We start from the raw sequence: 13,573 nt of genomic DNA on the forward strand, positions 1-13,573 counted from the left end.
TATGTTCACTTCAAGAGTGAAGGAACAAGAGAAATCCATACTTGGGTGGAGACTGGTCGGGAAGAAGCTAATTTTCCTCCGGTCAATCCAGAATAATTGTGTAGGCTTACCAGAATTTCAGTCCTTTCATTCTGAAGTATTTACATCCCTCTCACCTTTCTACAACTACTCCACCCCTTTCAGCTCCTTCCTAACAGCTGTAGCCAACTGATTCTACCCCAGAGTCCTAAGAGTCCACTCTGTACTCCTCTACCTCCGGTTCAAGAATGCTCCAGACCAGGAGCTTTAGGGACGCGGGTCAGGAAAACACGGGGTCACGCGCGGGGCAAGCGCCAAACTGGCCGCAGACTGGGGAGCGGCGCTAAAGGCGGGGCTGCGACGGGGCGGAGCGGGAGGAGGCCTGGGGGCGGCCTGGGTGTCACCACCAACCCGCTCCGGCCGGAAACTGGCGCCTGTTTCCGGCCGGACAGCCGAAAGCCAGCGATCCTGAACCAGCCGCCGGAGCCGGAGTGGTGACCGGGGTGTGGAGCGAGCAAAAAGCCACTGGGGGAGGCCAGTCCCGATCAGTGCCTTCTGGCTCCAGCTCCAGATCCTGTGCGGAGCAACAGCTGCGGTCGCCGTTTCCACCACCGCCTCCGCCTCCATCGCCGTCGGGGGAGGGGCCGGCCGGACCCCGGGGTCACTGCCGAGGAATGAGGAGAGGCGGTCGGGCCCCGCGCTCCGCCCCGGCCTAGGGCCTTGCCCCGGGAGCCGCGAGGGTAACGGAGCCCCCCGCCCTGACACTGTTCCCCGTCTGCTCCCGCCCCTCCCGGCTTCTCAGACTCGCAAACTCTGCTCCTCAGATCGCCACTGTCCCCTTTCTCCTTTCTGGTTCTGTTTCACCCGAAGCCATCTCCCCTCGGCACTCCTTTCTCGCCCTGACTGCTCCTTGCTTCGTCCCAACCTTTCCTCCTTCCTTTCACCTGCGTCCTGCGTTCCCACCCCGCGCTCTCCAGCTCCCGGCCTCCCTTGCTGAGCTGTGCTGGGCAGTTTGGACGGTCCCCCCTTGTCAGCTAGACTTTCGGGAGGGATGGTGGAGTTTTAAGGTGATTAAGATGCAGTCTATTACCCCCACAGTAGGATAAAGTTCATTTAAAATCTCAATATGAAACTAAAATGAAAAGCAAACAAGCTTATTCTCCCTATTGATAGCCTCCCTAAGGTGCATACAGTAATGGAGGAAAGGCGAGAAAAAGGTGTGTGTATGTGTGAGAGAGAGACGGAGGTTGACGGATTCTAGGGCAATCTTAAGTAAGAACTTTAGAAAAAAGAAAAGTTGCTATGAGCCGATGGAAACTTTAGAAGCTGATGATGAGTAAGTAAGCCGGGGGCTGCGTGATCTCACTCTTCTCATAATTACTAGGTTAACGGTGTGGCTCCGGTCGGGATGGAATGGGATTTGTTTACTGGGCCGGCGTATTTTTAGCTTGTCGGCTCACAAGGTCCAGCGCTCAGAGTCTCTCTCTCTCCCTCCTCGTGGTAGTCTTTCTGTCTAACCTAGGTGGCTTCTCTGGGCAGCTGTAAAAATTTGAAAGTAGAAACTGACTGGTGGAATTTTATGGAAGAAGTTCCCCACAAACTTTTCAGGCAGCTTTTCATGAATGCAAAGCCAAGAATTAGCAGGATATTGCCTTTTATTTTCCTTATCTTTTTGTACGTACTACGTAACGCTTTACTTAGAAATTCACAGGCTGCTAATTTTTCAGTCTTTGGCCTCTAGTACTGTATATTTAGGAGATTTTTGAGGAGGCTGGATCCCTTTGTCTTTCAGAATCTATTTCAAAGGTGGAAAAGGACAGTAGAGAAAGAGGTGTCGGTAAGACTGGCTCCAAAGAGTTGCTAACCCCTAAATATTTAAAAAACAGTTTCTGTGCTATGTAACTTCTGAAAACATTTGGAAAATTTTCTTCCTCCTAAATGAGATTGCATTCCTGATGGGGAGAAGACTTCAGGGACGGAAGCTGGATGGCTAGGGAGACATCAGAGGTAGTTAAGTATTTGCCGTGTATAACTTACATTATGCGCAAACAATGAATTAATTATACTCTTTGTCTTCATTGTTTTTCAAGTAGTTATTTTAACGTTTAGTAACCAACCTGCTGTGCTAGTCTACTGGTATTTTGAAGGCTGAACAAAACTGTAAAATAAATGAACTTGATGTTACTCCTCTGCAGGCTGAATACCGGACCGTTCTAATTTCCACTATTGACCCAGCTTGCCTCAGAGCACCTCCTTGACAAAGTGGCCAGTTACTATGTACTTAGAGATTGCAAATGAATGCAAATATTAGCTCACAATAGGCATAATTAAGAAGGTAAATATGCTGAAAACATATATTCCAAAACCAAAATAGATTTTTTCGATTTTACCCCCATTTTTGATTATCAGCACCTTTCTGCCAATAATTATCCGTTACCATGAATAATTTAGAATTGAATAGATGTCTGCTTTGGACATTACATTTTCAAGATAGAAGGAAAGATGGAAGGAAGATACTTTCCAAACTAATTTTTTATTGTCGTTGCCTTATTTGACTTATTCCTTGCTTTTAATACCGAAGACTCCCTCAGAAAAAAAAATGTAAAACTTTGCCAAAGCAAGAGCTTGCTATCTGCTGACTTGTATAAGGCAGGGTAACTGGTAATGAATGCTAATCGTTAGGTGGCCTTTAGTGGCCTTATGTTGCCAGCAACTTGGAAAATTTCCCAAAACTTTGTTTAATCTTTCTTTTGAGACCCCTATTTAAAAAAAGATTTAATTTGGAGATGAAAATCTAATTTTTATTTAATTAATTAATTAATTTTTTTTGAGGCGGAGTCTCGCTCTGTCGCCCGGACTGGAGTGCAGTGGCCGGATCTCAGCTCACTGCAAGCTCCGCCTCCCGGGTTTACGCCATTCTCCTGCCTCAGCCTCCCGAGTAGCTGGGACTACAGGCGCCCGCCACCTCACCCGGCTAGGGTTTTTTTGTATTTTTAGTAGAGACGGGGTTTCACCGTGTTAGCCAGGATGGTCTCGATCTCCTGACCTCGTGATCCGCCCGTCTCGGCCTCCCAAAGTGCTGGGATTACAGGCTTGAGCCACCGCGCCCGGCCAAAATCTAATTTTTAAAAACCGCATACACCTTTCCCAGAATCTGTTGATAATCAATAATTGTTTTGATCTGTGTGAGTTGATTGGTGCCAATATTAGTGATGATATCTGGGTAAATTCTATTTATATCTGCATCTGGCAACTCCCCTAAGTTGAACTGCATGCTTTATTCCAGGGCATGGGGATCAAAGGGGTTGAAGAAGCCTAGGAATGAGTGGAGAGCTGTCTGGTAGTCCACCACTATTTCTAGTTCTCAGAAGGCTTTATTTGCAATTTTGAGATTCAATGTATGTAACCAAAATAAGTACTCTGATTGTTATGAGGGCACTAAGTGCGACTTGTCAAAGTTTTGGAGCTCTTGAATATCTTAAGCATGCTAAAGACACTGGCCATTATAGTGCCTGTGTGTGTGTGTGTATGTGTGTATGAGTAGCCCTCTCCTTATCCTAAACACTCGTCCCACCAAAGGGAAAATCCTTAAACAGTGCTTTGAAATGTGACCTCAGCAGTGTCTTTCCTATGGGAACTTAGGAGCTGTGGAATAGCAGACTGTGGAATCTTTTTTGTAGCCTCTGATAAATTCAGGTAATTAAAAATTTGTGGAACTGGAAGACAGATACAGGGCAGTTTTTCTCATGAATGCCTGAATTCAGTTGACTTCTTAATATAATAGAAGGGAGTTGTTTGTTTGTTTTTAAATAAGCCATCCTTGCTGAGTAACAATTGAACACTTCTGTGGATAAAGCAGTCTCCATGCTCCAGTGACAGGCTTTAGGGAGGTATAAAAGATGTAAAGACATGTGTCCTTGCTCTTGGGGTTGAGGGTGGATGGGAAAGGTGGTATATAAATGGGAAGGCAGACTATTATAAGCTTTAACGTTTAGGAAACAACATACAGACAAAAGCAAATTTAACGTGCTGATAAGTATGTAAGGGCGAGAAGACTTGAAGTAACAAAGAAAGAATCAGTGAAATAAATTAGGGGAGATTTCTGAGTCAATAAATTTTGAAATGGACTTGGGAGGCTATGGATGAGTCATAAAGAGATATGGGCTATTGAGTTAGATGGGTCTTCGTTCAGACCTTGGGTCTACTTTTTACCATGTGACCTTGGACAAGTTAACTTCTCTTCCTTATCTGTAAAATGTGAGCATTCAAGTAAATGAAATAGTTATTGGGTTGGGAATAAAGGAAAAGAAAGGATCTTCCAAACAGAAAGTATAGAATGTACAGTGTGCAATGATGGTATGAATGACTAAGTTGTGAGTGGGGGGAATATATGAGTGACTGTAGAGAATGTGGGTTGGGCAAGTCATGGGTAGAGCAGGCAAGAGGGTGGAGGGGACTCAGAAGCCAGACTCTGTTGGGTGTTGATAGAAGGGTCAATAGAATCATTGTAGATCCTTGAACAAAGGACGGATTTAATGAGAAATATTGAGCTCTTTGGTTCAGGAACTCAGGGACAAGGAGTCAGGCAGGCATCCGTACATTGTGACTCTTATTTTCTTTACCATCCTGGCCTGAAGTGATACAGCCAGGAGGCATAAGATTCCTTGTAGAAGTTTTTGTGTTTACACACCTTACTATGCTGAGCCTGCTTGTGCCTGTCTCGTAGTATACCATCCTGTGGGGAAGTCTCAAGACTATGGCCGGATTCTCCTCAAGAGCTTATAGTAAGGACAGCATTATGTTTCAAGTGCATTTAACTCTCAGTTATCTCTGCTAACGTAGGGAGCACTGTTGTAGGTAATTCAGAACTTAATAAAGACATTTCTTGGTTATTTTCAACTGTGTGTTTTTAAGATTATATCTTATCCCTTTATTTCCTCTAAGAAATAGTTTTAGATAAGAAAAATTACTAAACTGTTATTTGTAGTGACCCACTATGAGTTTAATTCTTTGCTAGGTGCTATGGAGAACTAGGAAGAATGACAACTTTGTGCCCTTGAAAATACATTTTTTTTTTTGTTTTGAATCACAGTCTCGCTCAGTTGCCCAGGCTGGAGTGCAGTGGCGCGATCTCGGCTCACTGCAAGCTCCACCTCCCGGGTTCACGCCATTCTCCTGCCTCAGCCTCCCAAGTAGCTGGGACTACAGGCGCCCAGCGCCACGCCCGGCTAATTTTTTTGCATTTTTAGTAGAGACGGGGGTTTCACCGTGTTAGCCAGGATGGTCTCGATCTCCTGACCTCGTGATCCACCTGTCTCGGCCTCCCAAAGTGCTGGGATTACAGGCGTGAGCCACCGCGCCCGGCCAATACATTATTTTTTAAACCAGATTTATTTTCATTTTGGGGGATCATACTGATATTGAAATAAATTTGCGTTTCTAAGCTTATATTACCTGATGGCCAGGAGAGTACACTGATGATGATGAACAGTCAATCTTGTATTAAAGGTTTGGCCTTAGAACTCCATAAAATGAATAATCCATTTGTGGATAATTAAGACTAGACTACACTGAATATGTTGATAGACCAATTTCTTTTCAAAATCTGTATGGATTTAATGTGGCCTCCTAGGCTGTCTATCTTATGTCTGAGAATGACTGGCAGGTGATGCTTGTGTTCCAGCCAGAACGAGCCTTCACTCACAGTATCTGGACGCATGCCACTGCATTATGTTGTGTTGTTGAAGATTAAACCGGCTTTCTCAAAGGACTTGTTCTTTGTAGAGGCTCTTCCAGATATCAGCTTCATTGAAAATCTGTCAGACTTTTCCTCCTGTAGGAAAGTTGTTTGAAAAATATGTCCAATTAAAAAAAAAGAAAAAAAAAGAATGGGCTGAAGTGTCCACATTTAAGAAGTAAACAAAATCACATGCCATTCTTTCATCCTTTTTTTTTTCCTCCAGTTGACTTGCTTTCCTCTATCCTTGCCACCCTCCCCCACCTTTTTATAATCATTAGCAAACTGTGATGTCACTAGCACAGGATTATTATTTACTTCTTGAATCAGGAGATTGTAGTATTTCTGAGCTAGAAATCAGGTGGAAAAGTCAGGAATCTTATTTTATACAACTAGATAGGGATTATTTTCGACTTTTTTTTTTTTTAGGATTATACTTTATCCCTTTATTTCCTCTAAGAGACAGCTTTAGATAATAAAATTACTAAACTGTTATTTGTAGTGACCCACTACGAGTTTAATTCTTCGCTAGGTGCTACGGAGGATTAGGAAAAATGACAACTTTGTGTCCTTAAAGAGTTTACAGTCCAGTTGGGAGTAAGGAGAATAAGAGGGAATGAATACTTGCTGAGCCTCTTAATATGCCAGACAAAATTTTAAAATGTAAAACTATATTGTTAGTTGCATAGTACAGACCTAATACCATAGGTATTTGGGGAGAAGAATACTCAGGTAGTTATGTCACAGATGAATTATAACTCATTTCAGATCTTAATAAATAGGCCAGACATGGTGGCTCATGCCTGTAATCCCAGCTACTCAGGAGGCTGAGGCAGGAGAATCACTTGAATCCAGGAAGTGGAGGTTGCAGTGAGCTGAGATGGCCCACTGTGCTCCAGCCTGGGTGACAGAGCAAGACTCTGTCTCCAAAATAAATAAATAAAAGATAAATAAAAGTGTATTAGGTACAAGGGATGAAGATGAAGAGGATAACAAAACATTTCATATTGGAGCTGAAAGGGATCAAGCAAAAGCCTGGAAACAGGACTATATCTGAGATGTTCTTGGGGCAGTGAGGAGACTAACTTGAGTGGCAGCAGTAGTGAAATGAAGGTGGGTAGGTTGGTTTGGAGCTATGTTTATAGAGGGTGTTAAAAAGCCAGGCATATATATATATATGAAATTATTATTTTTTTGAGACAGGGTCTTGCTCTGTTGTCCAGCTCAGACTTGGAGTGCAGTGACTCAGTCTTGGCTCACTGCAGTCTCCGCCTCCTGGGTTCAAGCGATTCTCGTGCCTCAGCTTCCTGAGTAGCTGGGATTACAGGCGTGCACCACCGTGCCCAGCTAATTTTTGTATTTTTAGTAGAGACAGGATTTCACCATGTTGGCCAGGCTGGTCTCAAACTCCTGACCTCAAGTGATCCACCCACCTCAGCCTCCCAAAGTGCTGGGATGACAGGAATGAGCCACCGTGCCCGGTCAACTTTATATTTTAAATGATAGAAGATTTTTGAATAGAATAGCGGTATGATGATACTAATACACAGGCTGGCTTGGAGGGAATGGAGATTGACACTGGGGGTGTGTGAAATGATGAGGCCCGAGTTAGAGTTGTGGAGGGTAGGCTAAGGAGAGGAAAGAGTGAAAAAGAGACTGTGAAGGAAAAATGGAAATTAATGAGGACTGGATGTGGGAGATGAAGAAGGATGATGAGTCAACTACGACTGTGACACATTATGCCTGGGTGTCTGAGACATTGACTGAAATAAAGAAGTTAGGAAGCTTTCCTCATTTTAGGGAAATATGATGAGTATAGTTTGGGATGTGTTGGATTTAAAGTGGCAATGAAATGTCCAAATGAAGGCCACCCTGGGTGTGAGCTGGGGTAGAGATGGGGGTAGGTTTGGAAATGCAGTTTTACAATTCATGGCCTAGATGTGGTAGCTGTAGCCAAGATAATTAATAAGCTCTCTGAGGACTAGAGTTTAGGGAAAGAGCAGAAGGGCAAAGAAAATGGTACCGATAAACTTAAACACGTCTAAACCTAAACATGTCTCCTATCTTGTAAACACTGTCCTAGGCACTGAGATGGAGGTAAGGCAGACAAGGAGCCCATGAGGAGCGTATGGGTCTAGTGGGAGGAGACAGATATGTAAATATATAGATGGAATGAAGTGTGATAGATGCTGTGATAGAAGTATGTAGCAGGGAGAGTGGGAACCCAAGGGTCAGTTCTCTCTTGGGCACACAGAGGTTGGAAAGAGCCTCACCGAGGAGTTAGCATTTGAGTTGAGCCCTGAAAGATTAATTAAGGATATACTCTACAGATGACAAGAGTTACATTCCAGTCTGAGAAAATACCATGAACAAAAGCTTAAAGGAATGAAAGCCAGACTTTCTCAGGTAACTTTTACTTAATCATTATGGCTGGAGGATGGGTTGGAGGGCAGGCTGAAGAGGTAGGCAATGCTGGATCATACAGAGCTTTATCTTACACTGCAGTATATGATAAACCATTTAATAAGTTTCACATCCTAGAAAGATCATGTCAGTGGTGTGTAGGGTGGATTGGAGATGGAGAAAGCAAAAGTCCTTTCAGTAACTTCATTATGCTGAACACATTTATTGAGAGTGATCATATTTATAGAATCCTGGAATCAGACAACTGGAGGGACTGCTATGCTTTCTTAGTTTTCCTCATTCACTTTCAAATAGAATACCTGAGGTTTACTCAGGATCACAGAAGTGGGTCTGTGATAGCTTGGTCTAGAATTCAGTCTTCAATATGTACTAGGTGATTAATAAAGGTGAGTTCACCTCTCTGTTCTCTCCCAAGTCCCATTTCAGTGTTTGTGTCATTCTACCACATTGCATTGTACTAGATGATAGAAGGACTCAATGTCATTCCATTCTACTGTCTGTTTTTAACCAGTCCAGAGTGAATAGAGGTATTTTCTTAGGTCTGACTGAGAAAGATGTGCCCTGAGAGTACCATTGGGAAGAGGGGCAGTTCAGTGCCCTGGACTGGGCTGAATAAGGTGTTAGGATTTTTTTCGTGTAGTGATTCAGATGTAGAAGAATGTCAAGGTATTTGTTCTGTTGAGTGTCTTTATCTCTGGCACTAAGCTCCCTTTGTTTTCTTTTAAACTTAGTTTTAATTTGTGCCACTGAAACTTGTTAAATAAGCTATGATAAATTGGGCACTGATTAAAAGTATATTTATCTAAAAAAAAAGAATATCTAAACAAAGTTTAGAAAAGTTCAGGGAAAAAACTCAGACAGACACAATTTTGAGCCTACAACCCAAATTTGATGGACATTAACATTTTGTCTTGTTTTATATTTCTTTCTTTAAAATATTAAATACTCAGATTCTGCATCTTCCCTGTATTTTTATTTTCATTGGATTTTTATGGAGGGAAATTGTTTGGTTTTAAAGTGCTAAGCAAGAGTTTGGATTTTGTGTTTTAGTCATTTTTGCTGGAGGAGAACAGAACAGGGTAGAGGGCATCCTGTAAGTCCTTAGGTACCCCTGGGAGAAGTTGGCACTTAAGGACGTGTGGAAGGATGGATACCTTCCATTGATAGGCCTTCCTCAAAACTTGTCTGAGTTGTGATTTTTAAATTATTTTCTCTGGGCTCTGTCAGCATCTTCCCCAGGGAAGGGCCTTGGTTTGGAAGCTGTCCACTTTAGCAGAGCTGCCAAGTCTTAATTCTTTCTCAAGTGGGCAAGGGTACATTTTGTTTTTGTTTGTATTTGGGAGTGGGAAGGGGTGGGTAGAGAGGAGGCACAGAATAGCTACTCACAGTGAGTACTTATCTGAATTCCTGTGTAACTGGAAGTTTCCTTGACTGTTTTAGGGGAGATAACTTGGTTACACTGGCATTTAAATTATGTGGGAAGGTGATTTTTCACTCCCCTCCGTTATCTGATTTGAGATGGCAATAAACCTTCTTATCCATTGTTGTCAGTCCCCACTCTACCCTGTTCTAAGCTCTGCTCGTGCACGCTGTTTGAGGGATGTGAAGGCTCCTCTTCACTCTAAAACTAAACAAGTCAGATATCTCCTTATAGTTTTGGGAAACCATTCTGCTCCTTACTGTTTTTGTGTTGACTCCTCTATTCTTCCAATCACCTGACCCTTTATTAATTTTACAATTTTGCATAATGAGATATTTCAAACATTTAGAAAAGTTCAGGGGAAAAACTCAAACAATTTTGAGTCTGCAACCCAAATTTGATGGACATTAACATTTTGTCGTATTTGTTTTAGATGTCTTACTCTCTTTAAAATATTAAATGTTATAGATATAGCTGAAGTTCCACCCTGCATCCTTTCTTCCTTCCTCTTTCTCAGGAAATGACTACTGGCCTGAATTGATGTGTTCATTCCTTCATGTTTTATACTTTTCCCCCCCACATCTTTATTTATTTATTTATTTTTGAGGTGGAGTCTTGCTCTGTCACCCAGGCTGGAGTGCAGTGGCGCAATCTCTGCTCATTGCAACCTCTGCCTCCCGGGTTCAAGCGATTCTCTTGCCTCAGCCTCCCAAGCAGCTGGGATTACAGGTACGTGCCACAATGCCCAGGTAATTTTTGTATTTTTAGTAGAGACGGAGTTTCACCCTATTGACCAGGCTGGTCTTGAACTCCTGACCTCAAGTCATCTGTCCACCTTGGCCTCCCAAAGTGCTGGGATTGCAGGCAAGAGCCACCATGCCCGACCCCACATATGTATTCATAGGCAACATATAGTTTTGTTTTGAAATCTTACATAAATAGAATCATGTATGTATCCTTTTGCAACTTTTTTTTTCTCAAGATTGCTTTTCAGATGTGTCTACAGGTAGATCTAGTTCATTCAGTCACCTAAGTTTTAAACCTGTTTTCTCCATTGCCCTCCCCACTTGTCCTGTTTTTCTGTTTGTTTGTTTTTTGTTTTCTTTTTTTAAGACAGGGTCTTGCTCCGTCACCCAGGCTGGAGTGCGGTAGCGCCATCTTTGCCCACTGCAACATCCACCTCCCAGGTTCAAGTGATTGTCCTGCCTCAGCCTCCCAAGAAGCTGGGACTACAGATGCGCGCTACCACACCTGGCCAATTTTTGTATTTTTTCGTAGAGACAGGGTTTCCTAATGTTGGCCAGGCTGGTCTCAAACTCCTGACCTCAAGTGATCTGGCTGCCTCGGTCTCCCAAAGTGTTGGGATTACAGGTGTGAGCCACTGTGCCCAGCTCCCACTTGCCCTGTTTTTTTTTTTTTTTTATTAAAAAAAACTTACCCATTCATAAAGTCCCAGTGTAAACTATCTCTTCCACAAAAACGTTCCTGATTTTCTTTTTTCTCCAGCAGGATATAATCGTTCCTACAACTGAATCTTCCTATCATTTTGTTGGTACTTGTCATGTGGTAGCTGTGTATTCTTGTATTTTGGTTTATTTGTGCCCTTGGCATGCCTCTTCTACTATGCTGTAAGCTCTTTGAGAGCAGATAAGTAGTCTCTTTTTCTTTGTATCCCTTATGAGGCATGCTGTAGAAACTTACACATAGTAGGCATTTAGACACTGTTCGTGACTAAATAGATTATGAACAACAACAAAAGGCCATCCTTTATGTTAGTGAACTATTAATTTGACTATTGGTGTGGACCCCATGAAAAATAAAGCTTATAAACAAACACTTGGCACTGAAAATTACATAAAAATGCCCATAAATGGTAAAAGTAGTCAAGACTAACTTCCTGCAGGGGTGAGAACAAACATTTCTCGGAAAATGAAATGGAAATTGATAGGTGATAGCATCCCAATTGGGAAACTCCTGGGAATTGATCCTGTTGGCTTTTGAGGCAGTGTATTCATGTGGCCAGACTCATTTCACTAGCTATCAGATTCTGCTTTCGTCATCAAGGTCTTGACACCTTCACAGGAGATGGAGACGGGCCTTAAGAAAAGGCAGCCTGTCTATTCACTTAATAAAGACTGCTAAGGACCAACATGTGTATCCAATTATTGGATACACCCATTCACACATATATATGTACATGTACTTTTCACCACACTCCTTTTTTTAATGATGAGGCCAGGTCGTGTATCAGCATATTTTGAAGCTTTTAATTCTGTAACATATAGTCCCAATATAACATTGTTTTGGCCTTATGGAAGCTCCTCCCACCCCCAAGTGGGAAATTAATATTAAGTTAAACTATATGAAATTGCCATTTTGTAGGTTAAAAGCAGTCAACTCTTGACAATTTTGATTGGTTAAACCAACACGTTGTGATTTCCTTTTGGCATTCTGAAAGGCAATATAATGGACCATTTTGAAGTAGATAATCCCAAATCCTTTTTTTTTTTTTTTTTTTTTGGAGCCAAGGTCTCTCTCTGTCACCCAGTTTGGAATAGAGTGGCATGATTGCAGCTCACTGCAGCCTTGACCTCCTTGGCTCAGGTGATTCTCTCACCTCAGCCTCCCAAGAAGCTGGGATCCACAGGTGTGTGACACCATACCTAGCTAATTTTTTACATTTTTTGTAGAGAGGGGTTTTGCCGTGTTGCCCAGGCTGTTCTCGAATTCCTGGGTTCAAGCAGTCTTCCTGCTGCCTCCCAAAGTGTTGGGATTACAGGTGTGAGCCACTGTGCTCGGCCCATTTATACGTCTAAAATGCATTTCTGAACTTTAATTTGCAGGGGATTAAATGCTTTTTATTTCTGAGCACACATTTAGTATATTTGAGAAGGTGGAGGGGAAACGTATGAGAGTTGTAGGCCACAACAGGTTCTAGGAAATAAGCCTGAGATGAACATTTTTGCTGTAAATATCTCCATGTTATTGAGTTGTCTTTAATGAGGTTATAGTTCCTATGAGTAAATGACTTATTCCCCCTCTTACCTGCTACCCCCATGTCTCCTCTCTAGTCTTGATAAGGAGATCTGGTTGGGGGCGAAAACCACAGAAAAAGATGATTGCCCATGTCTCTTTGATGTTATTTGGGGTCTTAAAAGGAAAGAGGACAAGATCCCTAGTTCCTAGCACCAGATTGTTGACCTTGTGGCTCCTAGAGCCACAAGATTGGGGGTGGGCGTGGGAGGAGAATGCAGAAGACAGGGGAAAGGGCAAAGAAGCTGAGTAGGTAGGAGTTAGCAGATGTTATAAAATAGGATTGAGGAACAGGAGCAGAAAGAAGGGGATAGGTATAAACATTTAAAGGGCTTCTGTTTCCTCTCATTCTTCAAAATCTGGCTTAGAATTCTGTATAAGTCTTTTATCTTAACTATATCAAAGTTGTATCCAGGCTACACTCTACAGATACCTACTTAGAGAATATTATAGATAGAATGCAGCTTTGAAAGTACCAGTGCTGTGTTCTAAAATAGTTCTTTGAAAAGTCAGGGTCATTTTAAATGAGTTGGTCTGCTAGTGCCTTTTGAATCATTAATAGCTAACATCAAAAGAAAAGGAGGAGCGAATTCCTCTGAGGCTTTAGTGTTAATAAATATGGATATTTACATGAAGGTAGTCGCATGTGAAGAATTAAGGCATGACAATGGGAAAATACAATGACACTAACTAACAAAAATGTAGTTTGTTTATTTATTTATTAGAGACAAGGTCTCACTATGTTGCCCAGGCTGGTCTTGAACTCCTGGGCTCAAGCCATCCTCCCACCTCAGCCTCCTGAGTAGCTGGGACTGTAGGTATGTGCCACCATGCCTAGCTCCAACAAAAATATATTTTAGAAACTTACCTTCTCTTATGTGCTCCATTGTGAGCATCTGCTTTTGCCTCCCTTGAACTGGTAGCTCACCTGGCTAGGTATG

At 42.4% G+C, this 13,573-nt stretch overlaps 1 protein-coding gene across 3 annotated transcripts in view; it reads left to right on the top strand.

Annotated features, from left to right (window-relative positions):
• The first annotated feature begins 466 nt into the window (after nt 1-466).
• Nucleotides 467-13,573, top strand: part of OTUD7B (OTU deubiquitinase 7B) — a 72,861-nt gene continuing 59,754 nt past the window's right edge. For all 3 annotated transcript variants that reach the window (XM_030936629.1, XM_010387285.2, XM_010387286.2), the window contains exon 1: nt 467-758. The gene's annotated coding sequence lies outside the window, so the exon portion shown is untranslated. The remainder of the gene's footprint in view (nt 759-13,573) is intronic.

The sequence above is a fragment of the Rhinopithecus roxellana genome, chromosome 8, assembly GCF_007565055.1.
Source record: "Rhinopithecus roxellana isolate Shanxi Qingling chromosome 8, ASM756505v1, whole genome shotgun sequence".
Classification (NCBI taxonomy): Eukaryota; Metazoa; Chordata; class Mammalia; order Primates; family Cercopithecidae; genus Rhinopithecus; species Rhinopithecus roxellana.